The 18805-nt window shown below is 39.9% G+C and overlaps 2 protein-coding genes across 2 annotated transcripts in view; one reads left to right on the top strand and one right to left on the bottom strand.

The window, feature by feature from the left end:
- WDR75 (WD repeat domain 75) overlaps positions 1–466 on the bottom strand; it is a 20025-nt gene extending 19559 nt beyond the window's left edge. The window contains exon 1 of the mRNA XM_017728982.1: positions 209–466. The gene's annotated coding sequence lies outside the window, so the exon portion shown is untranslated. The remainder of the gene's footprint in view (positions 1–208) is intronic.
- A 90-nt stretch (positions 467–556) lies between these two features.
- COL5A2 (collagen type V alpha 2 chain) overlaps positions 557–18805 on the top strand; it is a 172133-nt gene continuing 153884 nt past the window's right edge. Inside the window, exon 1 of the mRNA XM_017728964.1 lies at positions 557–639. The gene's annotated coding sequence lies outside the window, so the exon portion shown is untranslated. The remainder of the gene's footprint in view (positions 640–18805) is intronic.

The following is an 18805-nucleotide window of genomic DNA, read 5'->3' on the forward strand; positions in this document are numbered from 1 at the left end:
AACACCCCCTCATCAGCCAGAGCCTTGTACCCAGTGCCGCGTCGAGACTCTCCTTAAACACCTCCAGGGACGGTGACTCCGCCACCTCCCTGAGCAACCCCTTACAACCACTTTTTCTCTGAAGAAATTCTTCTTAATGCCCCTCCGCTGGCACAGCTTGAGAATGTGTCCTCTCGTCGGTTGCCTGGGAGCAGAGCCCGCCCCTTACCTGCCCACAGTCTCCTGTCAGATAGTTTGTAGAGGGCGCTCCAACCTCCATTAGTGCCCCTGCCGAGCGCCCCTCAGAGCGCCGGTGAGTGCGGGGAGCTGGGGAGGTAGGGCGTCTGCGGGGCTGCTGCCCCTGCCCGGGGGATGCTGCTCGTGCCCACTGCCATGCTCAGCCCTTCGTCTGAAACATCCCCTGGCCGCTGTCTCCGGCCATTCCCAGGATAAAAGGCGGCGGGAGCGCTGAGCGGGGCTGTGCCGCTGTCACTCCCTGAGCACTCCGGTCCCCCCTGACCTCAGGGCGTGGCACGGGCTGCCAGGGCACTGCAAGGGAGAGTCTTCTGGCTGGGTTTGGAATTGCGCCTGTCTGAGGAGAAAAATGCGTTAACTCCCTTGTTTAAGTGGGCAGAAAGGCTGAGCAGAGGAAACTGATGGGTAAGCTTTGCTAAAACCCCCCTCGTTCGCCGACGTGGACGAGCTGTGGGTTTGTTGAGTTACGGAGCACATCGTGTTCTCGTATCTGGAGAAAAACCGCTGTTAGAAACAATGTGAATGTCTGGAATACACCGTGATTTATGGTGTCTGGGCCCTTCACTGCTGCTTTGGAACAGCAATTGCAGTTCTTGCGCAGCTGTGTAGTTTTGGCGGCTGTTTACGCCATTGAAGGTATCTCTGGTATGCTTGTAATTGATTTTTAAACAGTCGCCCTTCACAGACAGTAATAGGGACAGGTGCGTTCTGGGGGAGGTAGTTGTGATCATCCTGCTGTAAACCAAGTTATGTCCTTTTCTTGCCTGCGGACTGAATCCTAGTTCAGAAGTTAACTGAGGATTGTGTAGGGACAGTAGCACACACCGTGGAGTATTGTGGTCATAGGGAACGGGGGATGAGTGTGAGAGAGCACAATGCACCCAGAAACCTGGCTGCCAATCTCAGATGCTTTGACAATTAAACAGTGCACTCTCTCTGGAGCTGAGAGCAGAATCTACAAGTTCTGCCTAATTGCAGTTGGGTTTAACAGTTGTGTCATGCTCTCATTCTGGTGAATATTTTAGAACCCAAAGGCAGATGCAAGCTAGTGCTCCTCCTGTATGGGACAGTACATCATGTCCAAGTTCTGAGCCAGAGGCACTGAGTAAAGCCAGAGTTCTGTCATAGGGGGAAAAAAGCAAGGTTTCTAGGAAAGGACAGTCCCTTTAATCCACACTATTATGTGAATGGGACTCTTTAGTCCAGGTCTACACTAAACATAGTCAAGTCTATTTAAAGCACAGAAACTTGGCCTGTTCATCTTTTCCCTTAATGAAGGAGAAAGGCAAATACCTTGTGCATCTTCATGCATATGTTTTTGCAATGCACATTTATTTTTATCATTTTAGGAAATCTGCCATAAGCTTTGAAGCTGATAAACCATGCAGAGATCAAGACTACCCCCAAACATATCCTAGGGCAGGAGCACAGATAGATAAAACAAACCATATACCACCAGCACCAGTGCACAGCACTGTTCTCCCACAGCACTGCCACTGCTTTCAGGACTGGGTTTCTCTGCCTCCAGAAGCACAATTAATTCGATTTTCCTTCCCACACTTCAGCAGAAAAACCCAGTAATGCAGCTGCAATTAATGTGATTTCAGTAACAAAAGACTGCTTGCTTGTTACTATACACAGGGCTTTTTCAACTGTAGATGCTCTGTGTAATTCCAAGTAATGCTGCCCAAAGTTATTAGTAGTCCTATTCTAAATATGGAACATGACTGTGAATGAGATTGGGTCACTATGGCAGAGTTTAAAAGGCTTTTGTAGTCAAAGTTAAAATAGCTGCAATAAATTTATTAGGAAATAATAATAATTGTAAATAATTAATTATATATGAGACATAATTATATATAACTATTAATAAATAATGAACACACATGGTGTGTTTTAAAAAAAAAGTTGGTTTTTTTTTTTAGATGCACTCAGCCTTTAATTCATTGTCATAACCTGTATTTTAAGTGTGGTTTAGTGCACAGGTGTATAAAGAACTAAAGCTTACTTGTCCCAGTTTTTGGAAATTGAGGCAGTAGGAGATATTGAAAGTATTATCTGGTATTCAAGTGAGTAAGCAGCAAAACTAATCTTACCTGTTGTTTGTTTTTATTTGTTTGAAGGGGTGGGTTTGTATGCTTTTTATAATTTATTTGTTTAAATTTACATTTCCAGTATTCAAAATTCATAGGTTTGTCTGTCTGCAGAAATTTGCTCTTGTCTTTCCCAAAGAAGTAACTTGATTCAGTAAGGATTCTAGTGTATTCAGCTGTTGGTTATTTAGGAGGAATCAATCAATTGAATGTGATTGTAAGTATTACAAGGTGTATTTTTGCAAATTTAAAAAAAATTGTATTGCAATGAATTGGGCAAATAGCTCATAGATCATGGCAAATAGTTTTGGCCAAAGATTGTTTGCATTTAGAATTCACTGTGTATTTGTGTAAGTAATTATAGGTAAACTATAGTTTCCCTAGTTGGGGAGAATGCAGCTGTAGTTCTGAGACATCTATTTTTAATGTTGTAAATAAAAATAGAATAATTTTAAATATGTTACCAACTTAGAAGGAAATCCTTCAGGCAAGAGTCAAGTTCTTTCTAAACAAGTGTTACTAGTTAGGTTTATGTACTCTGTCTAGACCGTAAGTTTCTAAACTGTTCCAACACTTGTGAAATCCCATGGAAATAATACAGTGTAAGAGGGATTAAGAGGAAAAAACACTGTGACTTCAAGGAAGCAGAATGACCGTCCCTTAAAGCAGGGTGTGATACACTACAGTACCGCTGCAGTTCATTAAGTCAGTGGTACAACACAGGACAGATGTCTAATTTGAAATGCTAATTACATTTTATATTTGACTTTTTTCAGCAGGTTTCTTACTTTCCTGTACCCTATGTGATCTCAGCCTTGCTCCTTAATAGAATATCTAGCTATGTATCACTATCTGAAGCCTGGGAGCTGTGGTAACTCCCTTGTTGTCCCCTGTACTCTGCTTTCCCACTGGGATGCTGGTTGGCCAACATTTCATCATGGGGCAAGGTATCTGGTATACTTCAAAATCTGTTCTGTTTGTAAACTCCACAGTAGCTCTCAAATGGCTTTTTGTCTTCCATTTTGTGTCTTTCTCAACCAGCTTGTGGCTGCAAAGACAAGAGGGTTCTGAAATACATGCCTTGAAGTCTTCTGTAAGGAAATCAGTGCTAAGAAAGGCTGCTTGTTAAATAATGCCTTCATGTAGGAGGTGATGTGACTGACTCAAATAATTGAGTACTGATCTGCCTAAGTAAACTTAAAGCAAAGACAGTCTACTCATATGTTGACTTCAGTTTGGGGAATATATTTATTTGAAGGGAAATCACATTGTTTTCTTTGTGGTACACAAAATGTAGCATCTCATTTGCTGAAAGAAAAATTAACATGACAGAGGTGAGAAGTGGGTATGCGGCAGGAACACGTGGTGTTGTGGGAAGGTCCTGCAGCAGGACACATCAATAGTTTTCAAGTTGGCAAAGCAGCTGTGCGGGGAGGGGAGGCTTGGTTTATAGAGAGAGGGTGTCCCCATTATAGAAACGAGTCAAAGCCGCCGTCAGCACTAGAGGGTGCTGGAAGAACGACTGCAACATGAACAACTCCGTGTTTGAAGTCCAGAGCCCCCGAAAAGGGGAGCTTGCCAAAGGTGTGGTGCCCCTCAGAGCTCTCTGTTCTGACCCAGCCTTGCCATAAACAGCACACTGATGTTCTCCTACGGGATCCGCTGCTGTCAAAGGGAAGGCAGGCACCTTGGAGGGACTCTCTTGTGTGACACGCTCTGTTTCCTTAGCAGTGCTCCACAGGTGATGGCAAAACAAATGTAAACACTTAAACCACTTTATCAAAGAAGTTTTGTTTAGAAACATCTCTAACTAGGGGGACTAAGCATATGGTGAGAATGAGTAGAGGCAAACTTTATAAATGGAAATTTGAATCTTGATAGTGATTCTGAAGTTGCTCTTTAAAATAATTTCCCGTCTGTATGTTTTGATGTCTGATAAATTGTGAAAGAGTAAACAGTATAATTTCAGTTTAATTTAAATAGTTGATTTGAATGTCCTTTTTTCTTTTGAAGATCATAAACTGTTTAATACTACAGAGTTCTTGATTATGATGTCATCCCATACTAGTTTGATTTTACAAGTTCTCTAAGTACCTTGGAAATATTGGCCAATACGTACTGCAGTACATTTAGTTTGATGATAGAGCTGTTTGGAATTTTTGTTACCAACTTTTTAAGATAAGGAGATATCAGTTACCTAGTAAGGAGGTAATGACACAAGTGAGAAGCCTTGCAAGTAAATAAAATGGATATTTCATATAAGAATTTGACAACATGGATTCCACTGAAATTTCTTCCCATTTCATGCATTCCTTTTTTTTTTTTTTTTTTCTTTTTATGGGAAAGAGGGAATAGAATTTGTTTTCTGACCATTTCTAGTAGTTAGAATAGAAAATACTGTAACATATAATGACAGCAGGAGCTCACCTTGGGGTGGTGTGGATGTAGTTGACCTTTTCTTCATTCATTGGATTGTGCCTTTCCCTTGAAAAGGGCATTTGTGGAGATGTGGTACCAACTGACCTCCATACGGGCACAGCTGGGCTGTTGTATCCAGGTTGTGAATAACGAATAACCTTCTAGCCTTGCTGTGGCGACTCTATATGGTCCTGGGTATGTGTTCCCATATGGTGGTTTCTACAAGCTGTGCATTGTAGGGTATGCCCAGCCACTGCCCTGGAGGGACATCTGCTGAGATAAGGAGATTGTTCAATCTCCCAGGAGAACTCCCCTGGAAAGGCAGCCACTTTTCAGTTACGGCAAGAGAAGAAGACAAACCCAGAACCCTCTGGGAGACCCTATGCAGATCCTTTGTAGCCCATTGGCCTTTACCCTCTGACACCCACCCCCTGTATCCCTATAAGAGCTAGCCCCCTGCCCCTGAGAGGGCAGAGAGATGCTCATCCCTGGCTTCCCTTTGCTGGGTACGGACCAATAAAGCTGCCTTGTGTGGAACAGCTACACGGGCCTCTCGTCTCTCTCTGGTCTGGCCTGGAGGCTGCCCTGCAGAGCTGAGCTGAAATCACGAGCTGACAATCACTAAAGAGCTGACAGCTTCTGCACCGGCCCTCCTGCACAGCAGCTGAGGGAAGACACTGGGCCTCAGGAAGGCGATTCCTTTTGGGACCATCTCTCTGGACTGACCCCTCACCAGCTGTCATAGTGCATCATCTGCATTTTCTGCATCAGTATGTGCCTTACACCAAGGCATTTACAGAAGAGTCAGGGTTTCAACTGGAGGAACAAATGCCTGGTAGGTAAAGTGCCAAGAGTCTTCTAGATTAACCCAATAGCGTGGAGACAGTGTGGCTCCACATGCATTATACAGCTCATTTTCCTAATTGAAAAACAGAGATGATGTCTTGTACACATTTGTAATGGCAATGCCAGTCAAATCCCATGGCTATTAACTGCTTATTAATACCAGTCAGGTGTAGAGGCGTGAGGCTGGTTTTGTGTTCTGGTGTCTCTCCTGTATTCTGGTAATGAAAAGAAGCTCTGAAATAAATGATAATAAGTATTTCCTAATTAGCTATGACACTTAAAGACTTTAAGTTACGTTATCAATAAGGCATTGGCTACTGCTGGACACTTTTTCCTTTCCACAAAAATGCGAACGGAGCAACTCATAACTGCTGAAACAGATGTTGAGTATTCAAAAAATAACCTGAGAAGCCAAACAGAACCTGCACCTCTAACTTCCTTCTGAACTGGAACTGTTCAGTGCAGAGACTCTGCTACAAAAAGACAGGCATACTCTATTTTACTGTATGTGGAGGTCTTGCTTCAAGGGTTTGTTCTTTAAATAGTGGGTGTTAGTAAGCAAGGATACAGTTTAATGGAAGCAGTGCTAAAATGGGCCTCCATTTTATTTATGTTAAGCAGCTGCTGAATCTTTAGTATCTCCTGTCTCATGTCTTTGAAGATTTAATTTTTTTCTTACTGGTAGCAGAGGAGACAAAGCTTTCTTCACCTAGGGAAGGTAAGTACTGCAATAGTTACAAAAAGATTCTGGCTTAAAAGGAGAGACTCTCAGTCTTTTAGAAATGTTGTGCCTGTAGTCTAACAAATGTTCACAGCCTTTCCTCTGATACAAACCAGCTGTAACCATGCATTACTGTGTGTAAACAGTGTTCTCCTGCTATAAGTGTTTCCAACAACAAAGCAGGAGATACAAGGTTTACTGTTCTCTTCTCAACCGACTTGTGTTAATTCCCTACTACTGATAATCATCCCATTTTAAAAAATCCTGTCCCATTCTTGAAGCCAGCAAGAACAGGGGCCAGCACTGGATTACATGCCCAGTGATGGGATGATAGCTGGCCTAAGAGACTGGGATCTTGGTGCAGCTTTTAGTGTCTTTGTGAAAAGTCGCATTGCAAAATCTTGGAACTCATGGAAACAATGTACTTTTTATGCATTAGTTCATCAGGATAGCCACGGCACTACTTTTCAAGAAGGAATTCATTGAGCAAGCATAGACTCTTCTTTTTTTCTTCAGTGTTTCATTAATTAATTTTAAAATATTCCTTACTGGAGGTGGTTATCTTTAATGGGAGAGAACTCTAAGAGGAGCCTCAAGGGTTCATAGATCCGAGTTAGTGATACTTCAGAACTGGTGGGTGTCCTGAGTAATGTAATGTAATGGGTCAAGTAAATATCCACTTTTCCTTTTCTGATACTGCAGCTAGCAGGGTTACTTGTTCCTTTCTCTCATACATCTATTTCTTAAAAGAAATGTACCCTCTACTTTTTTCCTAAATTTTGCACTGATGCCTTGGCATTTGTGGCATCTGTCTGACACAAATGGACTGACTCTGAAGGGTGGATTCCCTTTGCTATTTGTGTCTTCTCTGAGATAAAAAATGCCAACAGAACTCTAGTTTGTAAGTGTATTCAAACTGAGGTAAAACTCATTTCCCAAATTATTTCCAAGCACCAAGTCCAGATGCCTGTTGTTAAGGTTTGGATTTTTCTCTTGCAGCAGCTGCAGAGTGGATTTTTTCTGAACAGTTGTATTGAGTTTCATAGCAGGGAAAACTGCTTTGTTGCCAAATGGTTGTTACCATGATTTCTATTGAAAGAAGGATTTTGGAGGGAAGAGTGAGTCCAAGTGTGCTGTTTATTTCAGAGTTGTGTGGTATCTTTTAATGCACAATGTTTTTAGTAGCCTGAGTAAATTCTGCTGCTTTAACTAACAGGAGAAAACCAGCATGAACCATGATGTATTCTGAACTGGGGCTTTGTAACTGTTAGAAACAACAGTTAGTCATCATGGAATAGCTTTGTATTTTAAGGCCTATTGAACTGAAAAGTGTAAATTAACAGGAGAATATCTCCTAGCTAATGTGCAAGTAACAGGTTGTGTGAAATGTGGTTTAGGCGCTACACCCTCCAAATTCTGTCCTGCCTAACCCAGACATGGCTGCTCACTTGTAGTACTGCATACCTGCTCTTTTCACATTCTTCATCCACAGGCACTAATTCTGTCTAAAGGATCTTCTAAAATGCTGTGCACATCCATTATATCCTTCACATACTCTTTTCCAAAGTTTGCCAGAACTTGGTAGCTGGTGGAACAAAGATTGCCTTTGGGTTTAGGCTCATGTTGCCTTTAGCAATTGTTGCTATCACTGATGTTGCTAATGTTCTGTAGCTTTAATTAAGGCATTTTTTTTCTGAAGGCTGCATGTTCTACTGGCACAGCGTGCTCTATATCCACATGGTGCACCTGGAGGGCCCTGACAGAGTGAGAGTTCATAGTAATGAACTACAGCTGATTTTGTGGCTTAGGAGGAAGGCATTGCTCCAATGAACTAACAAGGATAGCACCATATTTTTGAAGGCAGCAGTAGCACAGTCTTTGCTGTCTTCAAATGATGGCAGGTCTTATTGAAGGATCCCAACACAAGTAGTTGCATGAACTTCTGGACTTATTTCATGCTATTCCTGAAATGCATTATTGCAGCAAGAACCTGAAGCTGCTACAAACCATGCTTTTGGTTCATCTGGAGCAAACACTGTTAGACCCCCCTTCTTTTAGAAGTCTCAGAAGTGGTGGAATTTACCAGATGTTGGATACAGTTTCTAATTAATTAAATGGAGGTGAGAGAAAATGCTCTGTGGAATGGAATTGTTCATTTGGATTACTTTGGTATTGTTCATGAACACTAAGTCAGTCTTCTGTTCAAAATTATGCTTAAATATAGTTTTGCTCTCTTTCTGTTGGACTAATAAGTCTTTTTGAATAAGCACATTAGGTTGTATTGTTTTAGGGCACCTTTGTAAATTTATGCTGATTTAGATTCTTTGTACATTGTGGTAAAAGTAATCTTAATCTGATTCACCTGAGCGTCCATACTTGTTGCTCCTGTGAGAGAGAATCTTACTGAGATACTTGTTCTTCTAAATTCTTACCCAAACCCTTTTTCATTGCAATTATTTGCTTATTTGTCTTGGTTCCGTTTGTTTTTTTTCTTTCATGTAAATGCCTTCTCCTATCTTGACTATGTATTTAATTCATGGCTTGCTGTGAGTAAGTTAATACATCCTCAAGCTATTATGGTTTCTATGGCAGATTTTAGTTTGGCCTTATTACTTCAAGTTCTATTCTATCCTCTTTGAAGGTAATTAGTATAAATTCTTGTGGTATGTTCTGTGTAGTTTCACTTCTAGATTCACAATTGCCTTTCATTGTCTTCAGTGCTATTCTGCTTGTACACTGCAGTAAAACTGTTAAATGTGTTATATGTTTGGGTTTTGGTTTTTTTTTTGTGAAGCTGAGTGTGTTTACTGTGCTACTGCTATATTTTTCCTGCTTAACATACTATTCTTTTTCATTTTCAAATTGTTTCCTTCCAAATTTCAAATATTTCACTAGTTTCTTTATCAGTATCAGTGGTAAATAAACTGACACTCCCTAGAAGTTTCCTCTGTCTCTGAAGAAAAATGTCCCCAGCACAGCCCACAATCTAGGGTATGGTGTGTCCTGCTGTTTTGCTGCCTTAATAGGTAGGTGTCTGGGTAGCTAATGCCCTTTAATTTCAGCAAGATTCTGCCACATGCCCACTTCTATCAGTTAGATTGACATACCACATAGGTATTTCCTATCTCAGGGATGAATAAATAAGATCATATTTGACATTTGTGGATAAATATTTTGCCTCCATTCTTCCCTAAGACTTGCAGCTGTCATGATTTAGGAGAACTCATGGTTACTGGCTGTGAAAGGCCAGACAGAGCTCCTGCCAGAGCCATGAAAATCTTCTGTTTGGTCAGCCAGCAGACTGGCTGTTGAGCAATTTGAGACCCTCCCTTCCCCAGAGACTGGGTATTTTGTTACCGCAGTGTTTCCAGGCACTCCTGCATGGACGAGAGAAAGCCATCGGAAATGTTTAGTGTCTTACATGTTGGTATAGGAGGAACTGCAGAACTTGGCTGGCAAGGCAGAATTTGATACGTATTCAGGCTCTCTATAAAACAGATTGTTTGTTAGCCACACGATGACTTCTGTGGAATCTGTGCTCTTCAGTAATTGTCAGGGTTGAGGAGCAGGACCAAAGGTTACAGTTTGCAAGTTAAATAATCTTGTCCTAAAGGATGTGTAGCTTTGGAAATATCCAAAATAATCTAGGCTGTCAAAGTAAAATAGCAAAGGTATCAGCAACTGACATTTTTTGGCTGAATTTTCAACCTCTGTTAAGCAATAAGGTCTGTGGACAAAAAAAAATTCTGAGAGCTCCACAAGAGAGTGGCTGCCAAATACAACAAAGGTTTCCTGTGCAAATCTAGAGAGCCAGGCTTCAGTCAGCCTTATGGCAATTGCTGAAATTTGCTTACATCTGCATTTTTTTTGACTGGGTGTGCTTCAGGCCCACAGGGGTAACCAGTTTTAACTTTGTGAATTATGAATTTTCAATTTAAGTGGAAAAAAAAATGCAAATAGTGTAAGAGAAAACCATATTAAATGGTTTGAGCGAAATGCCATGAGGTTTACTTTTACTTGTATGCTGCCATTTATTACTAAGAGCCCACAAGCACAAGAACTCTGATGCCGTTGTATTTATAAACTATTTCCATGGGCAGTGCTGCAGTTCTTCCTGTTTTCTGTTACTTGAAGCCAATTGAATGTTAACTGATGAAAGGTAATTTCTGGGTATCGTTCTTTTATGATGTTGTAACAAGAAGTATTTTGTTCCCCACTAGCAGACCTTCCTAGCTGGGTCTGGTGGGCAGGTACCTGGCACCAGCTGCTTAGTTGTGTCATTTTCCATGTTATTCTCTTCCTTGGGTACATGTTGATGTCGTAAGAACGATTTCTCACCTGCTTATGCCCCGCGTTGTGGTTGTAAGTCTCTTACAGCTTTGTGCAGGAGTTGTGGTTGAGATACAGGTGTGTGAAAGGAACTGAAGCATAGCACAAAATAAAATGGAAGGAATATGAAAGTTCTGGGACAAACCCTTCTGTTTGATATGGACTCACCAACAAAAATATTTTTCTCTGCAATATAGTATGTACACTTCTGTAAGCTAGGCTATGTGCTGCTTTGGAAGTCAAAGGGAAATAAATGTTTTATGCATACTTTGTCACACTTTCAATTAAACAGGCTTTCAGTATAGACCCTCCTTTGACCTAGGATGTCCTGATCTTAAAAACACAGTCACCTGAAACTAAATTGGAATCATCTTGAAACAAAATCACTGAAGCTTTAATTTCCTTTTTTATTTGTGGATGCATATGGAATAATAATTTTGCTTCATAACTTCAAGCTGAAAAATAGCTTTTCATATCTATCAAGATTTTCTTTCAAATGCATTTAATATTTTATGCTTGATTCCTAAGAGGTATGTTGATGTTAGGAACAGGGAAATGAAAAAGGACCTCCTCTTCTCAAGGACAGATTAAATTTTTTTTTTAATTGATTAATTTTTTGTCTCTCTGTGACTTTGAAAGCTAGAGGACAGCTGAATTTTCCAGCGGCAAAAGAAGTGATGTATAAAAATACAGGAGGCAGGGCGGGAGAGTCAAGACAATGAAGCAATGTAGTGTGAAAATAGAAATATCAAGTTTTTCTTTTGACAGTATTGAAAAAGCAGTAGGTGAACAGAGCATATATTAAGTGAGGGGACAAATCTCAGTGTGATGTTACGGCTTTCTGACTTGTTAGGCACACCAGGAATTCTTACAAAAGAAGGAAAGACTGTTCAAAGCTGAATGTTGTGAACTATGATTAATCTGAAAAGGCAAGTCCCCTCGTTGAAACTTTTAGACTTAGCAAAGAGGAGTGTCGTTCCCTTTGTGCCCCATATGGAAGGATCTGAGAAGATTTAGATCAAGAGACAGAAGAGATGTTTATGGAATGTCAACAGCACACCAAGAAGCAGTTTGTATTTGTGGTGGAGGATCAGCAGAAGCAGAAAGGACTCAGAAGGCCATGAAACTGAATTACTTTCATTTGACCTTTTTCTGTGGATGGTCACTAGCCTAGAGTTTTGGAAATGTGTTGAGCCTGTTGAAGAGATGCTATATTGCCAACTGGCTGTGCCGTGTGGGTGAAATCAGAGATCCTAGTTTTCATCATCATCTTCCACTTCACTAGCCATTAAGTTACACATAGTCTCAAAGAAGTGAAAACTGCCAGCATGATCTTTCACAAAATAACAAAATGAACTTATTTGTGGCAGCAAAAAGAGAAGCCTTTTTTCATCAGGGTCTTTGTATCCCTCCCCAAGGTTTTTCACTAGCGGTCTTTGTACAGCACCAAGTATGGGCATCTAACCTTTCAGTTTGCACTGAATCATCACAGAATTGCATACAACCATACTGTAATTCCATCAAAATGGACAAATTACTTGAGTACTTAAGGTCTGTTTACCCTGAATAGGGGAACAGAAGGACTTTTATAGAGGTTTATTTCTATATTCCTTGTGGATGATGCACAGTGCATAGAGCGAAGTGAACTTACCTGAGGGGAGCTTGGTGATAATCTTTTTTTAGGACTTGCAACATCATGCAGTCTGGACGAAACCAGCCGTTTTGCTTTGAGGATAATTTGAAAAGCATCTGTTTTCAGATACTTTCATTAGGTCATTCCATTAGAAATGGAAGCGCTGGAAATATTTTTGATGGGAATTATGCAGTGGAAAAAGAATGCAGTTGTATTTTATCTCTAAATGGCTTTGTATTTCAAAGAAGTTTACAAAAAAAATGGGCTTCTAAGCATGTCAAGCAAGTTTGAAAGTGTGAAGATCAAACTGTAAGTGAACTTGATAATTGCATCTCCAGTTTTGATGTAAAAGTGGCATTTTGGTGAACACTTTTGTTACTCAATTTAATAATGAAATTATTTCCTGTGAAACTCATTCTCGTATTAAATTAGAATTTTATCTAGAACTCATATGGCCTATATTTGCTTGAGATTAATGTTAGATGTGCAATGAGATGGACCTTGAGATGTATTTTTAATGTGATTTTATATGTGATACTGAGGCCATGCTATTCTTTGAGAGCAACTTCCATAGCTGCTAGAGCCTGCTGTGCTGACTTGTTGAATGTACCCCCAGAGCTGAGGAAGTCATGGTGACAGTGTCAGAACTGGAGCATTCTCTTGCAGCAGATCTGCAGAGAGGAGACAGAGACAGGTCATTAAATACTACCTGCAGAGGGTATTGCCAGTGTCTGCAGACAGCAGAGACTGGCATCATGATTAATGAGAAAAAGGACAGATTTTACCCAGAGAGGGTATTGTGGATCTCTGCATCAAAAGGGTAATGTCAAATAATGCCTTTTTCTATCATGTAGATAGAAGCCTCTGTCATTGGTACAGCACGTGAAAACAGCCTGGGGGAAATGGTGATTGTCTGTAGGAGCTGGAAGTGATGGATTATCAGGTGACTGTGTTGGAACAGTTGGATATGTCTATAGCTAAGAGAGCTGACTGGCGCTTGGCTGTGTCTAGGGAGGACATGGTGACAACACTTGTGTTTTCTTAAGTACTGTTTCCCTCTCGAGTTACTCAGTTTAAATGCAGGCATTTAATTTAAAATGCATTAAAGAAACTAAAACTAAGAGCAGGTATGATGTTGGTAAGGGTTATTCTCTCAGGTAACTAGGTTAGTATTTACAGAGAAGACCTGTTTGCCCAAACATTGACAGCAGTGTTTTCAGTTTGCTTCCAAAGGTAAAAGGAAAAGAAAAAGGAAAATCCAAAGAAAAATCAAAAGATAAAATTTCCGTGGTCTAAATTTGTTGAAATGCTAAATGAGGGAGATGAGAGGAGAGAAGGAAGGTGCTGGACACTCTTTGACTAGAAGGGCTAATATGAAATGAAATTTGAAAACAAATGAAGACAGGAGGTGGATGAATAACTTCTGTGAAGCTTTTGGGTGGATTTGTAGGTTGTTTTGGGGTTTTTTTTGGGGGGGGGTTTGGGGTGGTGGTGGTGTTTGTTTTGGTTTTTGTCTTGGTTGGCTTTGGAAATCTTGATTTCTGTTCTAACTGTTAAGGGTATGGAGTGCTAAAGCAGGGAATCTGAGTGGGATAGATGCTGGTTTAATTGCTCTGCAACTGTCAAGAGCGTGCAACCCCTTGGCAACTTCCCTGTGTTCTGACAGCAGGCTGATGGACAAGCAGGCAGAGGAACAATCTGATCACTTTTTCCACTGAACTAACTCCTGAGCACCTAGTGTTATGCACTGGTGTTTAAAAAATCAGCTCTCAGAAAGTGAGTGGGGAGAAGTCACAATTTATGTACAGCAGTAGGATATATGTTTAAATATACACTGTGTAGATACTGATAGCTGCTCAATAAACAGTCACCATAGCAGGTGCTAAAGGACATCCCTGTGTTTGAGCTTTGGGGAGAGTACAACTGTGGTATACATTAGGGAATCTGCACCAGATCATACTGTTCCATGGTGTTTATTAGTTCTTTATCTACTTACACTTTCAAAATCCCTTTCTCTGCTTTCTTTGTGCCAGCTCCTGCTTTTGGATTCAGGGGTCAGCCCTGATTGAATGAGCTTACATGAAGTCAGCTCCTAAGTCGTCCTCCCCACAAGCTGAGAGGTGTTTTGGCATAGAAAAGAGGAGTGGCAGGAGCCTAATGAGTCATACCCAGCTGTTAAGTAAGATTTATGTTGATCAGTTAATTGAAAACAAAATAGTAACATTTCTGTTTCGAATGAACTGCATAGTCTTCTACTTCCCTTTCATAAGGGTCCTTCAACTATTTTCTAGCCATGCTTTTTAGTCCCAGGAGACCTTACCGTAAGTAAAGAGAAGGTTGGAAGTAACTTGCCCTTTGCTTAAAGGCTTAGTTTTGCTTTTAAGTCTGTCCCCTGTCAAACAGAGGATCTGCTTTCCAGAATGTGACTCATAATTTTTAAAGAAAATAAAATACTAATTACTAGCTGAACATGCTAATTGCTAACTGCTCAAGCAAGAGCAGGACAGTCTTCTATTAAATTTAAGTGAATTCCTTTTGGTTCTCTCTGCACTAAGAGAAGCCTGAATTGTGTGTTTCCATTTGGCCTTTGGGAGTACAGCTGAGACTTGAAAAGATATACTTTAAGAAAAATTTTTTGTCTTGGAGAAGTAATCACTTGTTCTGAACTGAGATCTGAGTGCCAAAATGTGTATGGTGCTTAGGCAGGAGAAGGGAAAAGCCTGTATATCACCCTAAATAAACTAGCTCCTCCTAGGTATATGTAGGAAAAAGATTAACTTGTTCTAGAGTGAAAGGTACAGCATGGTTAAAAAGAAAGGCATATTCAGTAGTTAGGAGTTCTCTAGCAGTGAATTTGTTGTGGTTCTTTTGTTAGTTTGTGAATGATAATGAACAATTTGTGGATTGAAAAGAAGCACCGTTCTGCTACATCCAGCTTGCAGGTAAAATTTTGACATGAACAAAACATTGGGAGTCTAGAGCTACACTGGTTAATGTATATAGTTAACAACATGTATTCTGTCAAGGGGTTTCTTACCAACATCTGTCATTACATATCCCACATTCTCCTAGTGGTGAAACTTCTCACTTACCAGTATTCTACACATAGATTACTTGAGCTTATAAACTATTCTTTAATGTTTTAGTTATTTTGAGCATCAAAACAGCCAGGTTTTCTTTCCAGTGTTTACTTAGAACTGCTCCTCCCGGAGAGTAAAAGAAGTATCCAGACCGTGTTATTTTTAAGGTGTTGCCTAAACCCATTCCAAAGCCAGTTCTTCAGAGGAAAGCAAAGACATAATTCATCTGCTGAAAAGGAATAACTTTTTTTTCCCCTAGTTCTGGCGGAAAAAGCATTCCCTCATTTTGTTAGACAGCCAAGCAAATCCATGACAAGTAATTAATCAAAATAATATATCAACTTTTAGTAAGAAAAAGAGAAGACTTGTATTCCTACTCAAGAAGGTGTCTTAATTTTTATCTATACTGCAAAATATGTATTTGTATTAGTGACTAGCAGTAGGGAGAGAATTTGATTGTTGTATGTTTATTTCTGTGGGCCTATTTGAAAGTCGGGGTAAGCATTTTCCTTTGAAATAATTCAGACACCTACAGAATACCATCCTATATTGAACAGGTCAGAGCCAGTATCTTCCAAGGACTTAACATAATGCCATATCAAGTGATACTTGTCTTCCTAATTCTGGGGTTTTGTTTAGCCACCCATCTTCCTGGGAAATTTACATGATCCACTTATTCAGAGAACCAGGCTTTAAAGCTTAGGATTGCAAACAGAGGAATAAAAATATTCACTTTTGGCTTTTTTGTGTTTACCTTTGTTGTAGGGTTTGTTACTTGTAAATATTGTGGATTCCCCCACTCAGCTCTTTTGACTTCATTGCACTGTACAGCAGTTAGCAGTGTAAATTGTGATCCAGGCTGGCCTTGCTACCAGAGATGATGCCACAAAAGGTGGGGATGGGAGTAACTGCAATACTCTCAACCAGAATTTTACCTTCAGGATGACAGCAGTAGTACTATAGTAAGTGGATTCAGGAGGTAAACTGAAAACAAAAGTAATTTGTGTGTTGTAGACTTCAGACTGGTTCAGTCGTAAAGGCAGTTTCATGGGCTATGCTTGAAAGCACACACCCAGAAGAGAAACTTCAGGAGGAGCAGCACAGTACCCTGCACAACCATCCTCATGATGTTGCTTTTCTTCATGTTGCACTGCCCTCTTCACTAACTTCTTGCATTTCACAGACTCCATGGCTGGGCACCAAACTTTTTGTAGCGAGGTTTGTGATTCTCCAGCAAAATTCTATTAACACAAATATTTTGTGTTCTTGCTTCCACCTTGCTTTGGTCAGTAGTGGGATAATTTTCTCTTAATCCACCTACACTGCTTTATGAAAGTGTGGCATTTTAAAAGGGACATGAAAGTATTAGATACCTAAATGAACAGCTTTGGTTTGTATATGAATTAAAAATAAATGAAAACAGATGTGTCTTATTTCTCATTTAAGAATGATTTTCTTGGCTAATAATTAAATTATTCTTAGTTCAAGGCTCTCAGAATAAAATACAGAATACAAATATAGTTGTGCAGGTCACTATTTTCAGTCATATTTGCATAGGTTGGGTGATTGAAAGTTATCTAGAGAGACCAGTTCTAGTGGGAAAATACCAGTATATGTTGGACCTATATATGTGATTGTCTCCTAACACCTGCTGTTGGCTGTGGTTGGTGATAGGAGAATTGGTCCATTGTGTTTTTACAGTAGGATTAAAAATAACTTCTGTTCATTCTTGTTTGTTTTTAGTATACTAAACCAATATTCTCTTATTCTTTTTGAACAACATTTTCAGTGTTCATAAAGGTAGTAATATTTTTAACTTGAAAAAATATTCCTGCTAACTGCAAACTATTTTTCTATATTTTGAAGCTGCCATGAGGTAGTTAAGATATGCTGAATGTGACTCCACAGGAGTTTCTATTCAGCTTTCTGTTTCACTTGGTTACCCTTTCATGCAAACTTAGCTAGTGTTGCTCTAATAAAGAATACAGAAAACCAGTAATTTGATCTTAATATCTAAAAGATCTGTACCATCTTGGTTCATGTCTGTTTGTGCCTTTAGCTAATGGGACCAGAAGGGTTTAGCTTTGTGTTCCAAGGTCTGTTTTTTAATAAGAGATTTGGTAAGTTAAGAAAGATAACGTATGTTCATGTGCTGCATTACCCAGTTAGAGCCCAGGCTTTGTCCTGTCTTCAGCTGTCTGGCTATATGTGGCGCATCCTGAGCAGCTTGGCATGTGTAAGATCTTTATCGCCCCGTAGCTCTCTCCGATGGTCAGCACTTGCCCCTGAACATCACAGCCCAGCAGTAACTTCACTTTATTCCTTGCTAACTGGAAGTGTGCAAAGTTCTCCTGCTTTGGAGAAGTGACATTTGTCATTTGTCAGGAGCAGAAAGACTGAATAAAATTACTGATGTCTGTTAGCACTCACTTTGCTTTCTATTGGGTGTTCCCTTGTTAATTGCATTAAGGATGGGATTTGTAACATGTACCTTACAATGCAGCTCAAGCTGTGCCTTAAATTTAAGATTCATTCCAAATTCCTGCTTCAGAGGTGTTCTTCTACCTACTTTACTAAAATCACTGAATCTAATTCAGTTTGTGAATAAGACAAATAGTGAAGTCTTCTAGCAGGACCTGTGGAGAGAGAACTGGAAAAGTTAGGTCATGTTCTTAGTCAGTGTCATGCCCTGCTGGTCACTGGCTTGCATCAGGAAGCTGAAACTTCCTTTTGCTTGGTTTATTGATTATTTAGGGATATTTTTTCAGAATACAGAGAAACAATATTTGAAGACTTGTCAATAAACTTTTTAAACTCCAAGACACTCTGGCATCTGAACTGTAGAGGTTAAATTATTCAGGCAAAATACCCCCAAACAAACAAAACCAAAAATCCACCCCAAAAAGCAGAAAGAAATTCACAGTGATATTTTCACATTATTTAAGAATTGCTGTGTGATGGTTTTTTTTTATTTTGCAAGTCATTACACTTTTAGGATGATGAAAGAAACTATGCTGTAAATGCAGTCATCACAGTTTTGGAATGTCCTTGCTTTGAAATGTATTGCTTTAAAAGTATAACTAGACAACTTTGATTTGTGTTCTGCCAGTGTCAGGTCCCAGGCTTTGATCAGCTTTGACCAGTGCTGTGGTTTTTCTCCAGAGAGAGACTGACACAAGGAGAAGGGAATACTTCAACCCTAAGTATCTGAAGGCATGCTTTAGTGACCATGTTTTTTCTTCATGAAAGAAGAGGATGGAGGAAAAGGAGATGGGAGGCTGAAGGAAAATGAAGTAGTTTTTGTTTTGTTGTTTGCATTATGCCACTGGAATGTTTCATGCACTTACTGGCAATAATTCAGAAAAGTTAGCTTGGTAATTTACACAGTGGATCTCTGGATCTCTCTGAAGCTTTTCCCCTTCCTCTATGAATGTCCGTGTCTTTTAACAGA

Source organism: Corvus brachyrhynchos, unplaced genomic scaffold (genome assembly GCF_000691975.1).
Source record: "Corvus brachyrhynchos isolate BGI_N302 unplaced genomic scaffold, ASM69197v1 scaffold370, whole genome shotgun sequence".
NCBI classification, from domain to species: domain Eukaryota; kingdom Metazoa; phylum Chordata; class Aves; order Passeriformes; family Corvidae; genus Corvus; species Corvus brachyrhynchos.